We start from the raw sequence: 11,761 nt of genomic DNA on the forward strand, positions 1-11,761 counted from the left end.
GTACCAGGGATTGGCTTCATTGCTTGACAACTGTGCTAAAGTAGCAGCCTCAAGATCCCAGGGGCTCTTTACAATCACTTTACGATTCTGTGTGCAGTCTAGACCCTGTGTCTGTGTCCATTCAGTTCCAAGACTTTGTCACTTTCTACCTTGTCACTCTTAATTCCTTTTTATTTTCTTGCCCCAAACTGCCTTTTTTGTAGGATGTTTCTGTGATTTTCAGAAACCTTGAGATCTCAATTTATGGCTTTACAAGGGGCATTTTGCTCCATGTCTTTACCTGCTATGCACAACGCCCTGCTATGCATGACGCCAGCCCCAAACCTTCATATCTTTACCGTCTCAGCTGGTGGGGAGGGTTGGGACTCAGCTGTCACAAGGGCCAAAGAGAGCAGAAAAGGTCACCAGCCCTGAGCTTAGCGGGGGATAGAAACAGAGGGCCTTGGAAGAAGAATGTATTCATGACGTAGTTGTGCATAAAATTCTAGCAGGTTCCTTTCCCTGGGGAAGTACAGCATGTGCCCCACCCAGCACTCTGGACAGCCCTTGATACCCACCCACATTCAGCCCCTGCCCTACCTTCACATGCACGTCCATTGTCCAGGCAGGCCCTACCCTCCAGTGGTGGTCCCTGCATACACCCTCTTGGCACATGTGAGAGAATTAACTTCATTCATACATCAAGGGTCCAGAGTCACAGCAGGACAAGACCACCAGGTCCTGGGGACAGGAAACTGGACCGTGGCAAACCACAAGCAGAACCTTAGGAGAGAAGAGAGGTGGTCTCCACACTGGAGAGAGGCCCTGGGCTCAGGAGTCGGTGGGACCAGGCTTCCCAGGCTGCGGCCCCCAGGATGTCTCCAGAAGCAGCACCAGGTCTGAAGGGGGCAGAGGAGCTGCCATCCTCAGTCAGGGTCCGAGTTGAGATGGGAGGAGAGCTTCCCAGCCAAGGTCTCATATATGGTCTCCTGCAGGGAATGTGAGGCGACCCTGGGGACTTATTCCCTTGGGCTGGATGACTTTCTGCCTGCAGAGCTTGTCAAACATGTTCACCAGCTTCATGGCCTCATTCTCCTTCTGCTCATCTGTGGTTGGAGTTGGGTGGCTTTTCCTCCACCCTCCTAGTCACTTGGTTTATGATGGCCTTGGCTTCCTTGTACTCATCTGGGTCCGTTTTCCCAGTACAGGCCCTCAGGTCGGTGTTCTGCTATGAGGCCCTGGCAGGCAGGAGACCAGCAGCATCCCTGTATCCCGTGTACTTGATGATTTGGGGCAGTCTTAGAGCACAGAGCAAACGAGAACTTAGCAGCCACCCTCTTCACATCCTTGTCCAGGTGTGTCTTGAGGTGCGCAAACTTGTTCCGTAGCAGCTCCCCCACCTCGATCCGGGTCCTTACGTCCCAAAGCGGGGGCAGCACCTGGGCTTTAAGGAACATTTGACCGGGTGGTGCATGCTGGAACACTCAAATCAGCAAGCTCAACACGCTCAGCCCTGCCCTCCTTCAGCCTGTGTGGTGGAATGAGAAGGCCATGCCAAGATGGCCGCTGGCAACGGAGCCTGCCTGGCAACAGGCTGTGATTGGATGGCTTCAGAAACTGCCTGGCAACAGGCTATGATTGGTTAGGGCATAAACCGCCCCTTGACCAGATTGGCTGCCTTGGCTATTTAAGCGGCTGTACCAACTGAAATAAAGGAGTCTGTGGGCTGCTCCCCTCTGGCCGGCTTTCACTGGGCTCCTGGGGTCTGTGCGGTGACTCTGTGCCTCTTGCCCCTGCCACGCTCCTCCTCTCAGAACAAATCCACAGCAACAAGCCTGTGTGTCTGGCTGAGGCTCCAGGGCGAGCAGGACATCCAGACACCTGAGGGGCAGGTTCCCCAGCAGGTTCACTGTGTTGCCACGGAATTCCTCTGTGCGTTCTCCGGTTGCATGCAGTAACCACCAAACAGTGCCATAGAAAGGTCCCCAGGTTCCCGGAAATGGCAGCGTCTTCCTTGTCCACTTCCTGCTTGATGGAGTGGAAGGTGATGTTGAAGAGCACTTTGAGGATCTCCGTGGGCTGTCCGGTCTCCTGGGGAGGAAAGCAGGCAGGCGGGCTCTCTTCCGGGATCACTCTAGCCTCAGCTGCAGCGCAGCGCTGTCAGCAGGAAGAGCAGCTGCCAAGTCAAAGAACTGGACGTCGTGCGGGTGGCGCGTCTTCCGGCACAGCCCCACGCGCTCCGTGAGCCTCGCTTGTAGGCAGGCCTCCGCTGCCAGCACCTGCGACGCGGGGCTGATCAGCACGAGGAGGTAGCACACACATTTGCGGGCCTTGAGGACAACGTCCATACTGCGCACTCCGGGATGCGCCCCTCTGAGGGGACGACCGCGGCTTCACGGGCCAGGGCCGGCGGGCTTCAGGCAGCTGCGGCCCCGGGACAAGATGAGGACACTGCAGCCAGGTGACGCGGTGGGTGGTGGGCAAGCCCCGCTCCAGGACTGAGACCAGCAGCTCCGCGAATCTCTGTGAGGGCGGTGAGAAGGGCAGTTCCACCTGGCGCGCTCCCGACGCCGCCCAGCCGTAGCCCGCACTGCCTCAGCTCCGCACTTAACCTTCCGGTCCTCCCGCTGGACGTCGTCTGAGGCGAAGCTCTCTGAGTGCTCGCTGTTGTCCACCGTACACCTGCAGACCTCCACTTCCTCGTCCTCCTTGCCCGCCTCCACGGCGTCTGCCATCACTGGGGCTCCATACCCAGAAGACGTGAGGTAAACCTTTCCCCGCGGTCCGGGCCTTGTCCACCAGCCCCGCCCTGGCCCCGGAAGCCCGGCACCCAGAGCGCGGGATGCTGGGGCCCGGCGTGCCCATTAATTCTTTTTAACTTGCTTTTTCTGTCCGCACACAAAAGTAGATTGTGTAAAAACAATGTTAGTAATTAATAAAGCCAGTATAAAGAACAATGTGGCGATTTCTCGAGAAACTAAAAGCAGGTTTCCTGTAAGAGTCCCCTGTCCTTCTGGGAATTTCTGAAGGAAATAAAGTCAGTGTGTGAAAGGGATACCTGTATTCCCATGTTCAGTGCAGAACTATTCACAGTAGCCAAGATATGGAGTCAAGTGACTATCGGTAGATGCATGGGTAACAAAAATGTGGTATAGATACAAAAAACTTAGCCATAAAGAACAAAACCCTGTTAGGTGGAGCAAAATGGACAAAACTAGAGGACATTATGTTAAGTGAAATAAGTCAGGCACCGAAAAAGATAAATGCTACCTGTTCTCTCTCATATATGAAAATTAAAAAACAATAGGCCATCTGAATAGCGAACTAGAGGCTAGGAAGGTGGGGGAGGGGGAAAGAGGGAGGTTGGTAAAGGGCACCAAGACATAGTCAGAAGTAATGAGTTCTGGAAGGGAGAGGAGGGGAGGAGGCAAGATGGCGGAATAGGAAGGGAGCACACTGATAGTCCGGGGAGAGACAGTTTAATAAAAGTGGAGATACTGCAGGTTCAAGGAAGAGTAGGGGAGGAAACAGCAGAAGAAACTCTTCCGGAACGCGTGATTCACAGCGGACCTGCGTGGAGAGCGTGGGAGCCCACAGTTCGGAACACCAGCGGCAGACTCAACACACCACCGCTGGAACGCGAGGTGAGCCGAACCTCAATAGCCCGAGACACCGGCAGGCAAGCGGAGAGAGGAGACTAGAGGGAACGACCCCCGGTGGGGGGGGAAGTTCACCAGGCTAACTGGAAGAGAGAGAGAGAGAGAAAAAAAAAGGTGACTGGTACGGACACGGGTTTCTCTCTCTCCGCTCACCTCTCAAGGGTGAGCAAGACAAAGAGCAAGCACCATGTTGGACATACGTCATAAGCAGAGCGACCTCAGGTCTGCACCGGCCCTGAGCCTAGCAGAAAAACCTGACTCTGGGTGGGGCAAATTAACAGGAGATTAGGACCTAGTAAATTTGTGGTGCTACTGAACTGAGACTGTGAAAAAAGAGACGGTGGGGGAGAGAACTCACGGAATTCACGTGAGCACTCTCCAGAGACGCTACAATTCCGTAACTTTGGCAACCCAGTGGGAGACTGAAGGAGAATTTGAGCCCACTCTGAGGGCCAAACAGATTCCCTGTGTGGTCCTTGGGAAAGAGCTTCCAATCTCTGGCTCCTGTGGGTATATCTTTGCCTGCTAACTACCTCCAGCTTCATTCAGCTGTGCAGAATAACTTCCCTTTTGAATCAAAAAAAAAAAAAAAAAGAAAGAGAGAGAGAGAGAGATTTACCACACCTAACCTGGGAGTGTCACCTTTGGCACACCAAACAGAGCTCTCAGGCCACACCCATCTCAAGCCCTAAGGCTCCATCAAAAACAGATAGTCCACTTAATCTAGAGTCATAGTATAACAAGAAAAAGCACCACAGTGAAGAAACCAAATATCTCCAATATGCCAAATAACAAATGCAAAAACCGAGGTAATAAAAACAAGGAAGTCACCATGACGCCCTCAAATGAAAAAGACACCCCAATTCAAGATTATGAAGATGATGAGTTAGAAGAAATGCAAGAAGCAGATCTCAAAAAATTGATAAGAACATTAAGAAGTTCTCAAAAACAAATTCTTGAACTACAGAAATCCTTAATGGACAAGATAGAAAATCTCTCTCGTGAAAATGAAATATTAAGGAGGAATCAAAATGAAACGAAACAACTAGTACAACAGGAAACTGTGATAGTGACTGAAGTGAAGAATTCAATAGATCAAGTGAAAAACACAATAGAGAGCCTTACAAACAGAATGGGTGAAGCAGAAGAGAGAATATCGGACTTAGAAGACAGAGAAGAGGAAAGGATACAGTCAGACCAAAGAAAAGCAGAGGAAATTAGAAATCTAAAACATATTGTCGGGAATCTTCAGGATACTATTAAAAAACCCAACATTCGGGTTCTAGGAGTTCCTGAAGGCATGGAGAGGGAGAAAGGATTAGAAGGCCTTTTTAGTGAGATATTAGCAGAAAATTTCCCAGGTTTGGAGAAGGACAGAGAAATCCTAGTACAGGAAGCTCACAGAACCCCTAATAAACATGACCAAAAGAGATCCTCACCATGACACGTTGTAATTAAACTCTCCACAGTGAAACATAAAGAAAAGATCCTAAAATGTGCAAGAGAGAAACGTCAGATTACTCTCAGAGGATCTCCAATCAGACTCACAGCTGACTTCTCATCAGAAACTCTACAAGCTAGGAGGGAATGGCGAGACATAGCCCAGGTACTAAGAGAGAAAAACTGCCAGCCCAGAATATGATATCCTGCAAAGCTATCATTTGTGAATGAAGGTGAAATAAAGACTTTTCATAGCAAACAGAAATGGAAAGAATTTGTTGCCACTCGTCCAGCCCTGCAAAAGATGCTTAAAGATGTGTTACACACAGAAACACAGAAACACGGTCATCAATATGAAAGAAGGTAAAGGAAGGAAACCAAGGAAGGAAAGCTCACAGCAACAGATCACAGGGAATTCAAAGCATATATTAGAACTTATCTTTGGCATTCTTTCTATGAAGCCAGCATCACCTTAATTCCTAAGCCAGAAAAAGATGCAGCACTGAAAGAGAATTACAGACCAATATCCCTGATGAACATAGATGCAAAAATCCTCAATAAAATTCTCGCCAATAGAATGCAACAACACATCAGAAAGATCATCCACCCAGACCAAGTGGGATTTATCCCTGGTATGCAGGGATGGTTTAATGTGCGCAAGACAATCAATGTGATACACCACATTAACAGACTGCAGAAGAAAAACCATATGATTATCTCAATAGATGCCGAGAAAGCATTTGATAAAATACAACACCCGTTCATGATGAAAACTCTAAGCAAACTGGGTTTGGAAGGAACATTCCTCAATACAATCAAAGCAATCTATGAAAAACCCACAGCCAACATCCTATTGAATGGGGAAAAGTTGGAAGCATTTCCACTGAGATCTGGTACCAGACAGGGATGTCCACTCTCACCACTGCTATTCAATATAGTTCTGGAGGTTCTAGCCAGAGCTTTTAGGCAAGAAAAAGAAATTAAAGGGATACAAATTGGGAAGGAAGAACTCAAACTATCCCTCTTTGCAGATGACATGATTCTTTATTTAGGAGACCCAAAGAACTCTACTAAGAGACTATTGGAACTCATAGAAGAGTTTGGCAAAGTAGCAGGGTATAAAATCAATGCACAAAAATCAACAGCCTTTGTATACACAGACAATGCCATGGCTGAGAAAGAACTGCTAAGATCAACTCCATTCACAATAGCTACAAAAACAATCAAATACCTTGGAATAAACTTAACCAAGGACGTTAAAGATCTCTACAATGAAAATTACAAAACCTTAAAGAAAGAAATAGAAGAGGATACCAAGAAATGGAAAAATCTTCCATGCTCATGGATTGCAAGAATCAACATCATCAAAATGTCCATTCTCCCAAAAGCAATTTATAGATTCAATGCAATACCAATCAAGATACCAAAGGCATTCTTCTCAGATCTGGAAAAAATGGTGCTGAAATTTATATGGAGGCACAAGAGACCTCGAATAGCTAAAGCAATCTTGTACAAGAAAAACAAAGCCGGAGGCATCACAATACCAGATTTCAGGACATACTACAGGGCAGTTGTAATCAAAACAGTATGGTACTGGTACAGAAACAGATGGATAGACCAATGGAACAGAATTGAAACACCAGAAATCAACCCAAACATCTACAGCCAACTTAAATTTGATCAAGGATCTAAAACTAATTCCTGGAGCAAGGACAGTCTATTCAATAAATGGTGCTGGGAAAATTGGATTTCCACGTGCAGAATCATGAAGCAAGACCCCTACCTTACACCTTACACAAAAATCCACTCAACATGGATTAAAGACCTAAATCTACGACCTGACACCATCAAGTTACTAGAGAACATTGGAGAAACCCTTCAAGATATTGGCACAGGCAAAGAATTTCTGGAAAAGACCCGGGAGGCACAGACAGTCAAAGCCAAAATCAACTATTGGGATTGCATCAAATTGAGAAGTTTCTGTACTGCAAAAGAAACAGTCAGGAGAGTGAAGAGACAACCGACAGAATGGGAAAAAATATTTGCAAACTATGCAACAGATAAAGGGTTAATAACCAGAATCTACAAAGAGATCAAGAAACTCCACAACAACAAAACAAACAACCCACTTAAGAGATGGGCCAAGGACCTCAATAGACATTTTTCAAAAGAGGAAATCCAAATGGCCAACAGGCACATGAAAAAATGTTCAAGGTCACTAGCAATCAGGGAAATGCAAATCAAAACCACAATGAGGTTTCACCTCACCCCAGTTAGAATGGCTCACATTCAAAAATCTACCAACAACAGATGCTGGCGAGGATGTGGGGAAAAAGGGACACTAACCCACTGTTGGTAGGAATGCAAACTGGTCAAGCCACTATGGAAGTCAGTCTGGAGATTCCTCAGAAACCTGAAGATAACCCTACCGTTCGACCCAGCCATCCCACTCCTTGGAATTTACCCAAAGGAATTTAAATTGGCAAACAAAAAAGCGGTCTGCACCCTAATGTTTATTGCAGCTCAATTCACAATAGCTAAGACCTGGAACCAACCTAAATGCCCATCAACGGTAGACTGGATAAAGAAATTATGGGATATGTACTCTTTAGAATACTATACCACAGTAAGAAACAACGAAATCCAGTCATTTGCAACAAAATGGAGGAATCTGGAACACATCATGCTGAGTGAAATAAGCCAGTCCCAAAGGGACAAATACCATATGTTCTCCCTGATCGGTGACAACTGACTGAACACCAAAAAGGAAACCTGTTGAAGTGAAATGGACACTATGGGAAACGGTGACTTGATCAGCATAGCCCTGACTGTTAATGAACAACTTAATACATTATCCCTCTTAGTAGTTTTTTTGTCTGTTCTACTTAATATGACTGGTTTAATTCTGTAATTAATACACAGTTATTCTTAAGTGTTGAAAATTAACTGAAATGTGATCCCTGTTAAACATAAGAGTGGGAATAAGAGAAGGAAGAGATGTATAATTTGGGACATGCTCAAGCTGACTTGCCCCAAAAGGTAGAGTTAGGAACATACCAGGGGATTCCAATTCAATCCCATCAAGGTGACATGTACCAATGCCATCTCACTAGTCCAAGTGATCAATTTCAGTTCACAATTGATCATAATGAAAGGACTAAGAGTCAAAGGGATCACATAAACAAGATTAGTGCCTGCTAATTCTAACCGATAGAATAAATAAAGGGGAGAGTGATCCAACATGGGAAGCGAGATACTCAGCAGACTCATAGAATGGCAGATGTCCTAAATAGCACTCTGGCCTCAGAATCAGCCCTAAAGGCATTCGGATCTGGCTGAAAAGCCCATGAGAGTATTTCAGGCATGGAAAGCCAAGACACTCTGGCAAAAGATCTCTGTGAGTGAGATCCCAGTGGAAAGAACAGGTCTTCAAACAAGGAGGTACCTTTCTCTGAAGGGAGGAGAGAACCTCCACTTTGACTATGACCTTGTCTAAACAAGATAAGAGTCGAAGAACTCAGAGGGCTTCCATAGCCTTGGAAACTCATGACTGGAGCATAGGGAGATTACTGATGCCATAGACAGGAGTGTCAATTGGTAAAGTCAACAACAGGAGTCACTGTGCACTTACTCCTCATGTAGGATATCTGTCCTTAATGTGCTGTGCTTTGAGATTTAATGCTATAACGAGTACTCAAACAATATATTTCACTTTGTGTTTCTATGGGGGTGCAAACTGTTGAAATCTTTACTCAATGCATACTAAACTGATCTTCTGTAAAAAAAAAAAAAGAAATTATCAATTCCCAACTTGACTCTCACTGGGATTAAACATGACAATAGGTCTGATCTGATTTCATCATCATTTAAAAAAAATCATCTATGATTTTTCACTTTATGTTTCTGTGTGGGAGCAAACTGTTGAAATCCTTACTTAATGTATACTAAGCTGATCTTCTGTATATTAAGATAATCGAAAATGAATCTTGATGTGAACGGAAGGGGAGAGGGAGTGGGAAAGGGGAGGGTTGTGGGTGGGAGGGAAGGTATGGGGGAGAAGCCATTGTAATCCATAAGTCGTACTTTGGAAATTTATATTTTTTAAATAAAAGTTAAAAAAAAAGAAGTAATGAGTTCTAATGCTTTAAAGTATGGTAGGTTGACTACTGTTTACAATAATTACTATGTGTTTATGAAGAACTGAAGGGAATTTGAAGGCTCCAAACAAAGAAATAATATAAATGAAAATGATAATTACCAAGATTTGATCAATAGGTACTGTGTAAATGCCTTGAAGAGTTTGGTGAACCAATTCCTATGGATATAATTAAGGTATTTTTGATATTTATCACAGATTATGTGAAAGTTCTAGTAATTCTTTTTTTCACTAAAACACTAGAATAATTAACTCTATTAGGAAGATGTAAATATTTTCTAGTTATTCTGCTGCTATTATTTTCATAGAAAAGATATGTGATATTAATGACAAGTGATCTGAAATGAATTTCTTGAATCCGCAAGTGCCTAGAACCTTTTTTTTTAAAAAATTTATTTGACAGGTAGAGTTATAGACAGACAGAGAGACAGACAGAAAGGTCTTCCTTCCATTGGCTCATTCCCCAAATGGCCGCTATGGCTGGCGCTGTGCCGATCCAAAGCCGGGAGCCAGGTGCCTCCTCCTGGTCTCCCATGTGGGTGCAGGGGCCCAAGCACGTGGGCCATCCTCCACTGCCCTCCTGGGCCACAGCAGAGAGCTAGACTGGAAGAGGAGCAGCCGGACTAGAACCCGGAGCCCATATGGGATGCTGGCGCCGCAGGTGGAGGATTAACCAAGTGAGCCACGGTGCTGGCCCCAACCTCAAAACCTTGAGTTATAGTTTCTTAAGACCTTTTAAATTATGGGCTATTGTAATTTTTGAATAGCATTTCATTTAAAAATTTTTGATAACACCTGTTGGCATAATGAGCCCTTTAGTATTTCAGCTGTGAGCAAAGGAAGCCATGAGTGGTTTCAGATACAATGCATAATACAATCCAATATGTAGCTCAGCTGAAAGTGATACTGTACCCATCTTAAATACAATGTTGGGTATTGATGTTTCATTGATGTTATTGTTCTGATAGGATACTAAAGCTTTATCAATTTGAAGAAAATTACTGAAGATAGAGTTTAGGTATCTCTAAAACAGATAAAAAGTACATTTAATACAAAAATTTAGACTCATTCTGTAGCTCATAGGACAAACCAATCAGGCAGTATCTTTAGGATGTTACTACATGCTCAAATTACTACACTATGATATCATTAAGAAATTTTGGTTTCCTAGAGAAACGGTATGGTTAGAAGATGTAAACACTTGTGAAAAGATTTGAAGAAATATGAGAAGAGGAGACAGGTGGGCACAGGGGTGGATTGGGAGTGTGAAACATGAGCCAGGTGATTGAGAAAGGGTCTTGCTGTTAAACTGAGAAGTGCTTGAATTGAGGTTGAGTTTAGAATGGGGAGAGGATTAGGGATACTTTGCCTGGAGCATGAGGTGGTAAGAGGGGCTTGTTTATTTAATCTTGGCTCTTTTCCTGGCACAGCAGGAAATTCTGGAATTTTTCTCTTACAGTCACTGGCTAGGAAACAAAGAGAGCCATGAGCCAGAGTGAAGAGATTCGGATTGAGGACACTAGGTTACTTAGGGATTTTTTTTTTTTTTTTATCTTTGGGATGATGACTACTTTCAAAGGGGAGGCAAAATTTACTTTTAAAAGTTCTATCAGGTGGGGCTGGCTCTGTGGCGCAGTGGGTTAAAGCCTCAGCCTGCAGTGCTGGCATCCCATATGGGAGCTGGTTCGAGTCTGGCTGCTTTTCTTCTGATCCAGCTCTCTGCTGTGGCCTGGGAAAGCAATGGAAAATGGCCCAAGGTCTCGAGACACTGCACCTGTGTGGGAGACCTGGAAGAAGCTCCTGGCTCTTGGCTTTGGATCAGCTCAGCTCTGGCCGTTGTGGTCATTTGGGGAGTGAACCAGTGGAATGGAAGACCTCTCTCTCTCTCTCTGACTCTACTTCTCTCTGTAAATCTGTTTTTCAAATAGGTAAAATAATTCTTTAAAAAAAGTTATATTTGGCAACTTGTCAACATATATGTTTGTACAGAATCAGTAGGCCAAAAGAACACAGCTTTTCTCCATTGGACATCTGTTCTTGCGCCTTTTGCCAGACTTCAGACAAATCTTAATTTCCTAACCATTTCTAATTAGGTGAAAACTCAAGCTCTATAAATCCCAATCGAAGTGTTATATTATTATTTAGGGATTTTTCTTCATGTCCTCCTGACTCTGATTTTCATTAGGATTATGTAGATAGACGTTTACCATGAAGCTATGCTAACTGTTCAAATGGGCAATTACTCTTCTAAACCAGTATTATCTTAAGGGAAGAGCATAGACAAGAGGAGATAAGACGATACAGTTCTTGCTCCAGGAACAGAATGTTTTCATTTTAGAATATATCAAGACACCAAACTCAATTATTGTCCCAGTAATTGATATATTTAGATTATACTGAAGAATAAGTGAGATTATCCAGACAGCAATCAAACAAAAAAGCTTCTCAATCTGTACTAATGAAAATCCACCTTATAGGTATGTGTTATTGTTAAGACATATAGTACTTCTAAAGGGTACTTCAAAAA

The 11,761-nt window shown here is 44.5% G+C and overlaps 1 pseudogene; it reads right to left on the reverse strand.

Moving 5' to 3' along the window:
• Positions 1 to 905: 905 nt before the first annotated feature.
• On the reverse strand, positions 906 to 2,714 carry LOC100352338 (chaperone Ric-8A-like; annotated as a pseudogene).
• Positions 2,715 to 11,761: the final 9,047 nt, after the last annotated feature.

This window comes from Oryctolagus cuniculus, chromosome 5 (genome assembly GCF_051225735.1).
Source record: "Oryctolagus cuniculus isolate XC-2025 breed Fujian yellow rabbit chromosome 5, ASM5122573v1, whole genome shotgun sequence".
Classification (NCBI taxonomy): Eukaryota; Metazoa; Chordata; class Mammalia; order Lagomorpha; family Leporidae; genus Oryctolagus; species Oryctolagus cuniculus.